Genomic DNA, 12,721 nt, shown 5'->3' on the forward strand with positions numbered 1-12,721 from the left:
TCCCCTACTCCCTACTCCCCTCCCCTCCTTCCCTCCTCTCCTCCCCTCCCCTCCTCCCCTCCTCTCCCCTCCCCTCCTCCTCTCCCACTCCCCTACTCCCCTCCTCTCTCACTCCCCTACTCCCCTCCTCTCTCACTCCCCTACTCCCCTCCTCCTCTCTCCACCACTACTCCCTCCCTCACTCTCCCACCACTACTCCCCTCCCCCTCTCTCCCACCACTACTCCCCTCCCCCCCACCACTACTCCCCTCCTCCCTACTCCCCTACTCCCCCCTCTCCTCTCCTCTCCCCTCCTCTCTCCCCTCCTCTCCTCCCCTCTCCTCCCCTCCCTCCTCTCCTCCTCCCCTCCCTCCCCCTCTCCTCCTCCCCTCTCTCTCCTCTCCTACTCCCCTACTCCCCTCCTCTCCTCCCCTCCTCTCCTCTCCTCTCTCTCTCCTCCCTCTCTCCTCTCTCTCTCCTCTCCTCTCCTCTCCTCTCCTCCTCTCCTCTCTTACTCCCCTACTCCCCTCCTCTCCTCTCTCCTCCCCTCCTCTCCTCCTCCTCCCCTCCTCTCCTCCTCCTCCCTCTCTCTCCTCTCCTCTCTCTCTCCTCTCCTCTCTCCTACTCCCTCCCTCCCCTCCTCTCTCCTCACCATCTATCCTTTCTCAATTCAGTTCAAGGGGCTTTATTGGCATAATATACAAAGTGAAATAAACAATAATTATGAACAGTAAATATTACACTCACAGAAGTTCCAAAAGAGTAAAGACATTACCAATGTCATATTATGTCTCTATACAGTGTTGTAACGATGAATAAATGGTTAAAGTACAAAAGGGAAAATAAATAAGCATAAATATGGGTTGTATTTACAATGGTGTTTGTTCTTCACTGGTTGCCCTTTTCTCGTGTCAACAGGTCACAAATCTTGCTGCTGTGATGGCACACTGCGGTATTTCACCCAGTAGATATGGGAGTTTATCAAAATTGGATTTGTTTTCGAATTCTTTGTTGATCTGTGTAATCTGAGGGAAATATGTGTCTCTAATATGGTCATATATTGGGCAGGAGGTTAGGAAGTGCAGCTCAGTTTCCACCTCATTTTGTGGGCAGTGTGCACATAGCCTGTCTTCTCTTGAGAGCCATGTCTGCCTACTGCGGCCTTTCTCAATAGCAAGGCTATGCTCACAGTACATAGTCAAAGCTTTCCCTAATTTTGGGTCAGTCACAGTGGACAGGTATTCTGCCACAATGTACTCTCTGTTTAGGGCCAAATAACATTCCAGTTTGCTCCTACCTCCCTCTCTCACTCTCCCTTTTCTCTCTCCCTTCCTCTCCCTTCTCCCTCTCCTCTCTGCCTCTCCCTTCCTTTCTCCCTCTCCCTTCCTCTCTCCCTCCTCTTCCTCTCCCCCTCTCCTCCCTCTTCCTCTCCCTCCTCTTCCTCTCCCTCCTCTTCCTCTCCCTCCTCTTCCTCTCCCTCCTCTTCCTCTCCCCCTCTCCCTCCTCTTCCTCTCCCTCCTCTTCCTCTCCCCCTCTCCCTCCTCTTCCTCTCCCTCCTCTTCCTCTCCCCCTCTCCCTCCCTCCTCTCCCTCCCTCCTCTCTCCCTCCCTCCTCCCTCCCTCCTCTCTCTCTCCCCTCTCTCCCTCTCTCTCCCCCCTCTCTCCCTCTCTCTCCCCCTCTCTCCCTCTCTCTCCCCCTCTCTCTCTCTCTCTCTCTCTCCTCCCACTCTCTCTCTCTCCCTCCCTCTCTCTCTCCCACCCTGTCATCCCCACACACACACTGTCATGGGTACATACACACACTGTCATGGGTACATACACACACTGTCATGGGTACATACACACACTGTCATGGGTACATACACACACACTGTCATGGACACACACACACTGTCATGGGTACACACACTAATAATCACACACTGATGTACTCACACACATCAATGAGTGTCTGAAGGATGTCTGCACATGTACTCACAGTTTGTCCTGCACATAGATCACTCACACACTCTCACATACACAGTCTAACACAGACACACACACACACAGCCACACAGCAATAACAGTGTCTGAAGGCCGTCTCCTGCCCTTGGCTACGAGGCGTTGCTGCTGTGATGTCACTGTGGAATTCCACCCAGTAGATATGGGAGTTTATCAAAATTGGGTTTGTTTTCGAATTCTTTGTTGATCTGTGTAATCTGAGGGAAATATGTGTCTCTAAAACGGTCATACATTGGGCAGGAGGTTAGGAAGGTATTCTGCCACTATGTACTCTCTGTTTAAGGCCAAATAACATTCCAGTTTGCTCCTCCCTCCCTCCTACCTCCGCTCTCTCCCTTCCTCTCTCCCTCTCCCTCTCACTTCCTCTCTCCCTCTCCCTCTCCCTTCCTCTCTCCCTCTCCCTTCCTCTCTCCCTCTCCCTTCCTCTCCCTCTCCCTCTCCCCCTTCTCCCTCTCCCTTCCCCTCTCCTTCTCCCTCTCCCTTCCTCTCCCCCTTCTCCCTCTCCCTTCCCCTCTCCCTTCTCCCTCTCCCTTCCTCTCCCCCTCTCCTTCCTCTTCCTCTCCCCCTCTCCCTCCCCCTGCCCCTCCCTTCCCCTCTATCTCTCCCTCCCCTTCCCCTCTCTCTCTCCCTCCCCTTCCCCTCTCTCTCTCACCCTCTCCTTCCACTCTCTCTATCCCTCCCCTCCCCTTCCCCTCTCTCTCTCCCTTCTCCCTCTCCCTTCCTCTCCCCCTCTCCTTCCTCTTCCTCTCCGCCTCTCCTTCCTCTCCCCCCTCCCTCCTGCCCCTCTCTCTCCCTCTCTCTCCCTCCCTTCCCCTCCATCTTTCCCTCCCCTTCCCCTCTCTCCCTCCCTTCCCCTCTCTCTCTCTCTCTCTCTCTCCCTCCCCTTCCCCTCTCTCTCTCCCTCCCCTTCCTCTCTCCCTTCTCTCTCTCCCTTCCTCTTTCCCTTCTTCCTCTCTCCCTCTCCCTCCCTCCTCCATCCATCCCTCCCTCCATCCAACCTCCCTTCCTTCAACCTCCCTTCCCTTCTCTCCCTCCCCTTCCCCCTTCTCCCCTCCCCCTTCTCTCTCTCTCTCTCCCTCCCCCTCTCTCTCTCTCTCTCCTCCCCCCCTCTCTCTCTCCCTCCCTCCCCCTCTCTCTCTCTCTCTCCTCCCCCCCCCCTCTCTCTCTCCCTCCCTCCCCCTCTCTCTCTCTCTCTCCCTCCCCCTCTCTCTCTCTCTCTCCCCCCCCTCTCTCTCTCTCTCTCTCTCTCTCTCTCCCCCCCTCTCTCTCTCTCTCTCCCTCCCCCTCTCTCTCTCCCCCCTCTCTCTCTCCTTCCCTCCCCCCTCTCTCTCCTTCCCTCCCCTTCTCTCTCTCCTTCCCTCCCCTCTCTCTCTCTCTTCCTCCCCCCCTCTCTCCCTCCCTCCTTCTCTCTTTTCTCTCCTCCCCCACACTGCCCTACACACACTGTCATGGTACACACACACACTGTCATGGTACATACACACTGTCATGGGTACACACACACTGTCATGGGTACACACACACACTGTCATGGGTACACACACACACTGTCATGGGTACACACACACACAGTCATGGGTACACACACACACTGTCATGGGTACACATACACACTCTCATGGGTACACACACTGTCATGGGTACACACACTGTCATGGGTACACACACACTGTCATGGGTACATACACACACTGTCATGGGTACACACACTAATAATCACACACTGACGTACTCACACACATCAATGAGTGTCTGAAGGATGTCTGCACATGTACTCACAGTTTGTCCTGCACATAGATCACTCACACACTCTCACATACACAGTCTAACACACACACACACACACACACACACACAGCAATAACAGTGTCTGAAGGCCGTCTCCTGCCCTTGGCTACGAGGCGTTCTCTGACCTAGCACTGTTAGTCACATCACACACAAAATATAGGACCCTCTTTCTCCCCCTCATTCTCTCTCTCAACCTCTGGCCAATCTCTCGCTCTCTGCCTCGCTCTCTCTCCCTGCATCTCTCTCTCTCTCGCTCTCTCCCTGCATCTCTCTCTCTCCCTGCATCTCTCTCTCTCCCTGCATCTCTCTCTCTCCCTGCATCTCTCTCTCTCCCTGCATCTCTCTCTCTGCCATCTCTCTCTCTCTTTGCCTGCCTCTCTCTCTCTCTCTCTGCTCTCTCTCTGCCTCTGCCTGCCTCTCTCTCTCTTTGCCTGCCTCTCTCTCTCTCTGCCATGCTCTCTCTCTTTTGCCTCTGCCTGCCTCTCTCTCTCTTTGCCTGCCTCTCTCTCTCTGCCATGCTCTCTCTCTCTTTGCCTGCCTCTCTCTCTCTCTCCTCTCTGCCTCTCTCTCTCTGCCTCTGCCTCTCTCTCTGCCTCTGCTCTCTCTGCCTCTGCCTCTCTCTCTCTGCCTCTGCCTCTCTTTCTCTGCCTCTCTCTCTCTGCCTCTCTCTCTCTGCCTCTCTCTCTCTGCCTCTCTCTCTCTGCCTCTCTCTCTGCTCTGCCTCTCTCTCTCTGCCTCTCTGCCTCTGCTCTCTCTCTCTGCCTCTGCCTCTCTCTCTCTCTCTCTCCTCTGCCTCTGCCTCTCTCTCTCTCTCTGCCTCTCTCTCTCTCTCTGCCTCTCTCTCTCTCTCTGCCTCTCTCTCTCTCTCTGCCTCTTTCTCTATCTCTGCCTCTCTCTCTCTCTCTGCCTCTTTCTCTATCTCTCTCTGCCTCTTTCTCTCTCTGCCTCTTTCTCTCTCTCTGCCTCTTTCTCTCTCTCTCTCTGCCTCTGCCTCTTTCTCTCTCTCTCTGCCTCTCTCTCTGCCTCTCTCTCTCTCTGCCTCTCTCTCTCTGCTCTCTCTCTGCCTCTCTCTCTCTGCCTCTCTCTCCTCTGCCTCTCTGCCTCTGCCTCTCTCCCTCTCTCTCTCTGCTCTCTGCCTCTCTCTCTCTCTGCCTCTCTCTCTCTGCTCTCCTCTCTCTCTGCCTCTTTCTCTCTCTCTGCCTCTTTCTCTCTCTGCTCTCTCTCTCTCTGCCTCTTTCTCTCTCTGCCTCTCTCTCTCTCTCTGCCTCTGCCTCTTTCTCTCTCTCTCTGCCTCTCTCTCTCTCTCTCTCTCTGCCTCTCTCTCTCTCTCTCTCTCTCTGCTCTCTCTCTGCCTCTCTCTCTCTCTGCCTCTCTCTCTGCCTCTTTCTCTCTCTCTGCCTCTCTCTCTCTCTCTCTCTCTGCCTCTTTCTCTCTCTATCTCTCTGCCTCTCTGCCTCTTTCTCTCTCTCTCTCTCTGCCTCTCTCTCTCTCTCTCTCTCTCTCTCTATCTCTCTCTGCCTCTGCCTCTCTCTCTCTCTCTCTCTCTCTGCCTCTCTCTCTCTCCTCTCTCTCTGCCTCTCTCTCTCTCTCTCTCTCTCTCTGCCTCTCTCTCTCTCTGCCTCTCTCTCTCTGCCCTCTCTCTATCTCTCTCTCTCTCTCTCTGCCTCTCTCTCTCTCTCTCTGCCTCTCTCCTCTCTCTCTGCCCTCTCTCTCCTCTCTCTCTGCCTCTCTCTCTCTGCCTCTCTCTCTCTCTCTCTATCTCTCTGCTCTCTCTCTGCCTCTCTCTCTCTCTCTCTGCCCTCTCTCTCTCTCTGCTGCTCTCTCTCTCTCTTCTCTCTGCCTGCCTCTCTCTCTGCCTGCCTCTCTTCCTGCCTATCTCTGCCAGCCTCTCTCTCTCTGCCTGCCTCTCTCTCTATCTCTGACTCCTCTCTCTCTCTCTCTGGCTCCTCTCTTTCTGAAGGAGGGAGGACAAGAAGGCAAGACTTGAGAGCTCAACTTTCCCAAGGCTCCTGCCTTCTGCATCACTTTCGGTTATAAATCATGTAGCGACACTCACAAGAAGCAAAATACATTTAGGTCCTCTTTTTGTCCTTTATTATTCAAACTGTGGCTTGTTATACCTGATCTGAGGCCTGTGGTATCTAGAGGGAGGATTTTTCTGAACTCCCATATCTACTGGGTGAAATACCACAGTGTACAATCACAGCAGCAAGATTCACAACCAGTGAAGAACAGACATTGTAAATACAACCCATATTTTGTTTCTTCCCTTTTGTACTTGAACTATTTTCACATTGTTATAACACTGTACAGTAAATAGCCATAATATGGCATTTGAGATGTGTCTTTTCCTTTGAAACCTGTGATTGTCATGTTTACTTTTTATTGTTTATTTCACTTCTGTTGATCTATTTCACTTGCTTTGGCAATGTTTCCAATGCCGAAAAGCCCTTTGAATTGATTTTAATTGATATGAGACCTATGATATCTAGAAGAGAGAGATGTGAGGGTTGTGTTATCTAGAGGAGCGAGAGAGAGATGTGAGGCTTGTGTTATCTAGAGGAGAGAGAGAGAAATGTGAGGCCTGTGTTATCTAGAGGAGAGAGAGATATGAGGCCTGTGTTATCTAGAGAGAGACAGATGTGAGGCCTGTGTTATCTAGAAAGAGAGATGTGAGGCTTGTGTTATCTAGAGGAGAGAGAGAGATGTGAGGCTTGTGTTATCTAGAGGAGAGAGAGAGATGTGAGGCTTGTGTTATCTAGAGGAGCGAGAGATGTGAGGCTTGTGTTATCTAGAGGAGCGAGAGAGAGATGTGAGGCCTGTGTTATCTAGAGGAGAGAGATGTGAGGCCTGTTTATCTAGAGAGAGATCTAGAGATGTGAGGCCTGTGTTATCTAGAGGAGAGATGTGGGGCCTGTGTTATCTAGAGAGAGATGTGAGGCCTGTGTTATCTAGAGGAGAGAGAGAGATGTGAGGCCTGTGTTATCTTGAGAAGGAGCCTGTGTTATCTTGAGGAGAGATGTGAGGCCTGTGTTATCTAGAGGAGAGAGATGTGAGGCCTGTGTTATCTAGAGGAGAGAGATGTGAGGCCTGTGTTATCTAGAGGAGAGAGATGTGAGGCCTGTGTTATCTAGAGGAGAGAGATGTGAGGCCTGTGTTATCTAGAGGAGAGAGATGAGGCCTGTGTTATCTAGAGAGAGTGTTATCTTGAGATCTAGAGGAGAGAGAGCTGTGAGGCCTGTGTTATCTTGAAGGAGAGAGAGAGATGTGAGGCCTGTGTTATCTAGAGGAGAGAGAGAGATGTGAGGCCTGTGTTATCTAGAGGAGAGAGAGATGAGGCCTGTGTTATCTAGAGGAGAGAGATATGTGTTAGGCCTGTGTTATCTAGAGGAGAGAGATGTGAGGCCTGTGTTATCTAGAGGAGAGAGAGATGTGAGGCCTGTGTTATCTAGAGGAGAGAGAGCTGTGAGGCCTGTGTTATTTAAAGGAGAGAGAGAGAGAGATGTGAGGCTTGTGTTATCTAGAGGAGAGAGAGAGATCTTGAGGAGAGAGAGATGTGAGGCCTGTGTTATCTAGAGAGAGAGAGAGATGTGAGGCCTGTGTTATCTAGAGAGAGAGAGCGAGATGTGAGGCCTGTGTTATCTAGAGGAGAGAGATGTGAGGCCTGTGTTATCTAGAGGAGAGAGAGATGTGAGGCCTGTGTTATCTAGAGGAGAGAGAGAGATGTGAGGCCTGTGTTATCTAGAGGAGAGAGAGATGTGAGGCTTGTGTTATCTTGAGGAGAGATCTTGAGGAGAGAGATGTGAGGCCTGTGTTATCTAGAGAGAGAGAGAGATGTGAGGCCTGTGTTATTTAGAGGAGAGAGAGAGATGTGAGGCCTGTGTTATTTAGAGGAGAGAGAGATGTGAGGCCTGTGTTATCTAGAGAGAGATGTGAGGCCTGTGTTATCTAGAGGAGAGAGAGAGATGTGAGGCCTGTGTTATCTAGAGAGAGAGGAGTAAATAATTTGGAGAAAGAGGAAGTAGTTATCTTGAAAGAGCTCAGCGATCATTGGATGAATAATGTGAGTCTCTTTTCTTTTGGCTGTTGTCTGGTTGGATGGATGTTCACTTCACAACATGTTATTTTGTTGTCTTGCCACTGACAGCATGTCCAGACTGGAGCTAGGTGCCAGACTTCACTAATCCTTGTTGATAGCAAGCATACCCATAACATGATGCATACCCATGACATGATGCAGCCACCACAATGCTTGAAAATATGAAAAGTGTGGCTCTGTGATGTGATGTTGGACTTAGGTTCGCCCCAAAAGTAATGCTTTCTATTCAGGACCTGAAGTTAGATTTTTTTTTGCCATATTTTTAGCAGTTTAACGTCAGTGCCTTACTGTAAACAGGATGTGATTATTGTAGATAGCTAGCTAGCTAGCTGCTGCCAGACCAGAGCTCTTGTAGATGTGACAGTAATGTAGCTAGCTAGCTGCTGCAAGACCAGAGCACTTGTAGATGTGACAGTACTGAAGCTAGCTAGCTGCTGCCAGACAAGATCTCTTGTAGATGTGACAGTGCTGTAGCTAGCTAGCTGCTGCCAGACCAGATCTCTTGTAGATGTGACAGTACTGAAGCTAGCTAGCTGCTGCCAGACAAGATCTCTTGTAGATGTGACAGTGCTGTAGCTAGCTAGCTGCTGCCAGACCAGATCTCTTGTAGATGTGACAGTGCTGTAGCTAGCTAGCTGCTGCCAGACCAGATCTCTTGTAGATGTGACAGTACTGAAGCTAGCTAGCTGCTGCCAGACCAGAGCTCTGTTGTATCTTCGTGGATGGGGATGCTCTACCACCTAACCAACTCAGGGTATGATAGGCCTAGACTGTACTCTGTACTAGTCACTAACAGTGTGCTCAAACAACCTGTAAGGGTTATGAATTATTACAGTGCACTTCTGATACGTACATATTTGTTTAAGTACAAACTCTGTTGAAGTGAATTACGTAATTTCAACCCGTTTTGATCAGTTATGTCATGCTGAAGTTTTCTATACTTGAGTTATTTATGTAAGTATGCTCTTTCCTCTGTTTCCTCAGGTTTTTCTCCAAATGTCCCAGCCATGAAGCAGCTGAGTGGACTATAGACCCGCTCTTGGCCTAGAGAACAGCAGAACTCCATCACACACTAAGGTAATGATGCATGTGGTCGTTCGGCACTAGCAGACAGCTACTGTACAGGGGCGATTCCACTTCGGCATTACGACTAAATATTTTTGGTATCCCAAAAATTGTTCTGGGAATTCTCACTTCATTTAAAAATCATGATGAAAGTGGCCCTTTTAGACCTGTATCTGCTTCCTGACGATGTGTGAACCGTACATGTTACAGACAACATCTAGTCATTATACTGTAAGACCCTATGATGTGTGAACCGTACATGATACAGACAACATCTTGGTGTCATTCATTGTGATCCATGTTGGAGCCCCTAATGGTTGGTTTGTTGGAGCCCTAATGGTTGGCGTGTTGGAGCCCCTAATGGTTGGCGTGTTGGAGCCCCTAATGGTTGGCGTGTTGGAGCCCCTAATGGTTGGCGTGTTGGAGCCCTAATGGTTGGCGTGTTGGAGCCCTAATGGTTGGTGTGTTGGAGCCCCTAATGGTTGGCGTGTTGGAGCCCCTAATGGTTGGCGTGTTGGCCCCTAATGGTTGGCGTGTTGGAGCCCCTAATGGTTGGCGTGTTGGAGCCCCTAATGGTTGGCGTGTTGGAGCCCCTAATGGTTGGTTTGTTGGAGCCCCTAATGGTTGGTTTGTTGGAGCCCCTAATGGTTGGAGTGTTGGAGCCCTTAATGGTTGGTGTGTTGGAGCCCCTAATGGTTGGTTTGTTGGAGCCCCTAATGGTTGGCGTGTTGGAGTCCCTAATGGTTGGCGTGTTGGAGCCCCTAATGGTTGGCGTGTTGGAGCCCCTAATGGTTGGCGTGTTGGAGCCCCTAATGGTTGGCGTGTTGGAGCCCCTAATGGTTGGTGTGTTGGAGGCCCTAATGGTTGGCGTGTTGGAGGCCCTAATGGTTGGCGTGTTGGAGGCCCTAATGGTTGGCGTGTTGGAGGCCCTAATGGTTGGCGTGTTGGAGGCCCTAATGGTTGGCGTGTTGGAGCCCCTAATGGTTGGCGTGTTGGAGGCCCTAATGTGTTGTGAGTTGGAGCCCCTAATGGTTGGTATGTTTAGCCCTAGTGGTTGGTGTGTTGGAGCCCCTAATTGTTGGCGTGTTGGAGCCGCTAATGGCTGGTGTGTTGAGACCCTAATGCCTGGTGTGTTGATCCCTAATGGTTGGTAGTGGTTGCTCCTTTCTTACTGCTCTACATACTCAAGCCGGCATGATGATGCTGCTGCTGCCTTTGTAGAGCAATCGCTCAGAATTAAACTTCACTGGGAGAAGAGAAGCACATACACACAGAACGCCAGGAGCAAAGCTGGCTGTTGAGTCATACAGCAGAGAGAGCTCAGAGAGTTGGGGAGCCCATAGCCAAGGCTGAGGGGGGGGGCAGACAATATTTTTGGTAGGGTGTAGTTTTCAGAGGGAGGGCCGAGTTTTCAGAGGGAGGGAGGGCCGGGTTTTCGCATGGATGGATGGATAGAGGGCCGCGTTTTCAAATGGATGGATGGATAGAGGGCCGCGTTTTCAAATGGATGGATGGAGAGAGCCGGGTTTTCACGTGGATGGATGGAGAGAGCCGGGTTTTCACGTGGATGGATGGAGAGAGGGCCGCGTTTTCAAATGGATGGATGGATAGAGGGCCGCGTTTTCACGTGGATGGATGGAGAGAGCCGGGTTTTCACGTGGATGGATGGAGAGAGCCGGGTTTTCACATGGATGGATGGAGAGAGAACTGGGTTTTACTGTAGGAGGGAAGGCTGGGTTTTCCTGTAGGAGTGAAGGTTGGGTTTTACTGTAGGAGGGAGGGAGGGCTGGGTTTTACTGATGGAGGGAGGGCTGGGTTTTACTGTAGGAGGGAGGGCTGGGTTTTACTGTAGGAGGGAGGGCTGGGTTTTACTGTAGGAGGGAGGGCTGGGTTTTACTGTAGGAGGGAGGGCTGGGTTTTACTGTAGGAGGGAGGGCTGGGTTTTACTGTAGGAGGGAGGGCTGGGTTTTACTGATGGAGGGAGGGCTGGGTTTTACTGATGGAGGGAGGGCTGGGTTTTACTGATGGAGGGAGGGCTGGGTTTTACTGATGGAGGGAGGGCTGGGTTTTACTGATGGAGGGAGGGCTGGGTTTTACTGGAAGGGAGGGCTGGGTTTTCAGATGGATGGAGGGAGGGAGGGCTTGGTTTTACTGATGGAGGGAGGGCTGGGTTTTACTGATGGAGGGAGGGCTGGGTTTTACTGTAGGAGGGAGGGCTGGGTTTTACTGTAGGAGGGAGGGCTGGGTTTTACTGTAGGAGGGAGGGCTGGGTTTTACTGTAGGAGGGAGGGCTGGGTTTTACTGTAGGAGGGAGGGCTGGGTTTTACTGTAGGAGGGAGGGCTGGGTTTTACTGAGGAGGGAGGGCTGGGTTTTACTGATGGAGGGAGGGCTGGGTTTTACTGATGGAGGGAGGGCTGGGTTTTACTGATGGAGGGAGGGCTGGGTTTTACTGTAGAAGGGAGGGCTGGGTTTTCAGATGGATGGAGGGAGGGAGGGCTTGGTTTTACTGATGGAGGGAGGGCTGGGTTTTACTGATGGAGGGAGGGCTGGGTTTTACTGATGGAGGGAGGGCTGGGTTTTACTGTAGGAGGGAGGGCTGGGTTTTACTGTAGGAGGGAGGGCTGGGTTTTACTGTAGGAGGGAGGGCTGGGTTTTCAGATGGATGGAGGGAGGGAGGGCTTGGTTTTACTGTAGGAGGGAGGGCTGGGTTTTAGTGTTGGAGGGTGAGGGAGGGGTTACCGAAGGGAAGAGGGGGTGGTTGATTCCGAACTCTACTGTATGTGTGTCCGTCCGTGTGCGCATGCGTATAACCCATGTTTCAGCGCGGTGAGAGAATACATCTCACATCTCTACTGCTGAATTCCCCCTCACAGACATACTCCTATGTCCTATAGTTCATGTTCATTACAATTGAATCAACACAAATCACCCATTCACATCCATATGAGACGAAATGACCATGTGTTAACGTGTGTTATTAATACTGTAAAGTACACGTATACTCCACAGTGGGGATGTGAAGCATTATTACTGAACCCAGGCTCTCCGTCTTGATTATAGTAAGGCTTTACTGAAGTGCAGTGATTCTCTATGGGATTGAATACCACAGTTTAATATCAAAAGCACTAATCCTACTCTGTAATATCATGCTAGTAATATAAAGTGAAAGGATCATTATCTAATTATCTCTCTCTGTCCCTCTGTCCTTCCCAACAACCATACATTATGCACAATTTGGCAGATTTGTATTGGTTAGGTTTGAGCGATGTCAACCATCGTCTTATTGTGACTATATACACATAAAACATTGTGATATTCGATATTGGCCACCTCTGCTAAAACAACAGTTGGACTATAGCACAGAATCGAATACAACTGGACCAAGCATGATGAAAGATAATGTTGTTGGAAGCCTTGGCAGAGGCTGAGTGCAGGCAATGGCACCTCTTTTCTAAAGTTCCTTTGTGTCTGTCTGGCGCACACGTGATGGAGCAGTGACTCTCTGATGAGGAACGGTCTGTCTTACTGTAGGGAGCTACGTTATAGGACTACGTCATGATGAGGAACGGTCTGTCTTACTGTAGTGAGCTAGGTTATAGGACTAAGTAATGATGAGGAACGGTCTGTCTTACTGTAGTGAGCTAGGTTATAGGACTACGTAATGAGGAACGGTCTGTCTTACTGTAGTGAGCTAGGTTATAGGACTACATCATGAGGAATGGTCTGTCTTACTGTAGTGAGCTAGGTTATAGGACTACGTAATGAGGAACGGTCTGTCTTACTGTAGTG

At 50.8% G+C, this 12,721-nt stretch overlaps 1 protein-coding gene across 2 annotated transcripts in view; it reads left to right on the plus strand.

The window, feature by feature from the left end:
- Positions 1-12,721, plus strand: part of LOC112262560 (serine/threonine-protein kinase TAO3-like) — a 137,322-nt gene that overhangs the window by 50,946 nt on the left and 73,655 nt on the right. For both annotated transcript variants that reach the window (XM_042331338.1, XM_042331339.1), the window contains exon 2: positions 8,851-8,943. The gene's annotated coding sequence lies outside the window, so the exon portion shown is untranslated. The remainder of the gene's footprint in view (positions 1-8,850; positions 8,944-12,721) is intronic.

This window comes from Oncorhynchus tshawytscha, linkage group LG12 (genome assembly GCF_018296145.1).
Source record: "Oncorhynchus tshawytscha isolate Ot180627B linkage group LG12, Otsh_v2.0, whole genome shotgun sequence".
NCBI lineage: Eukaryota > Metazoa > Chordata > Actinopteri > Salmoniformes > Salmonidae > Oncorhynchus > Oncorhynchus tshawytscha.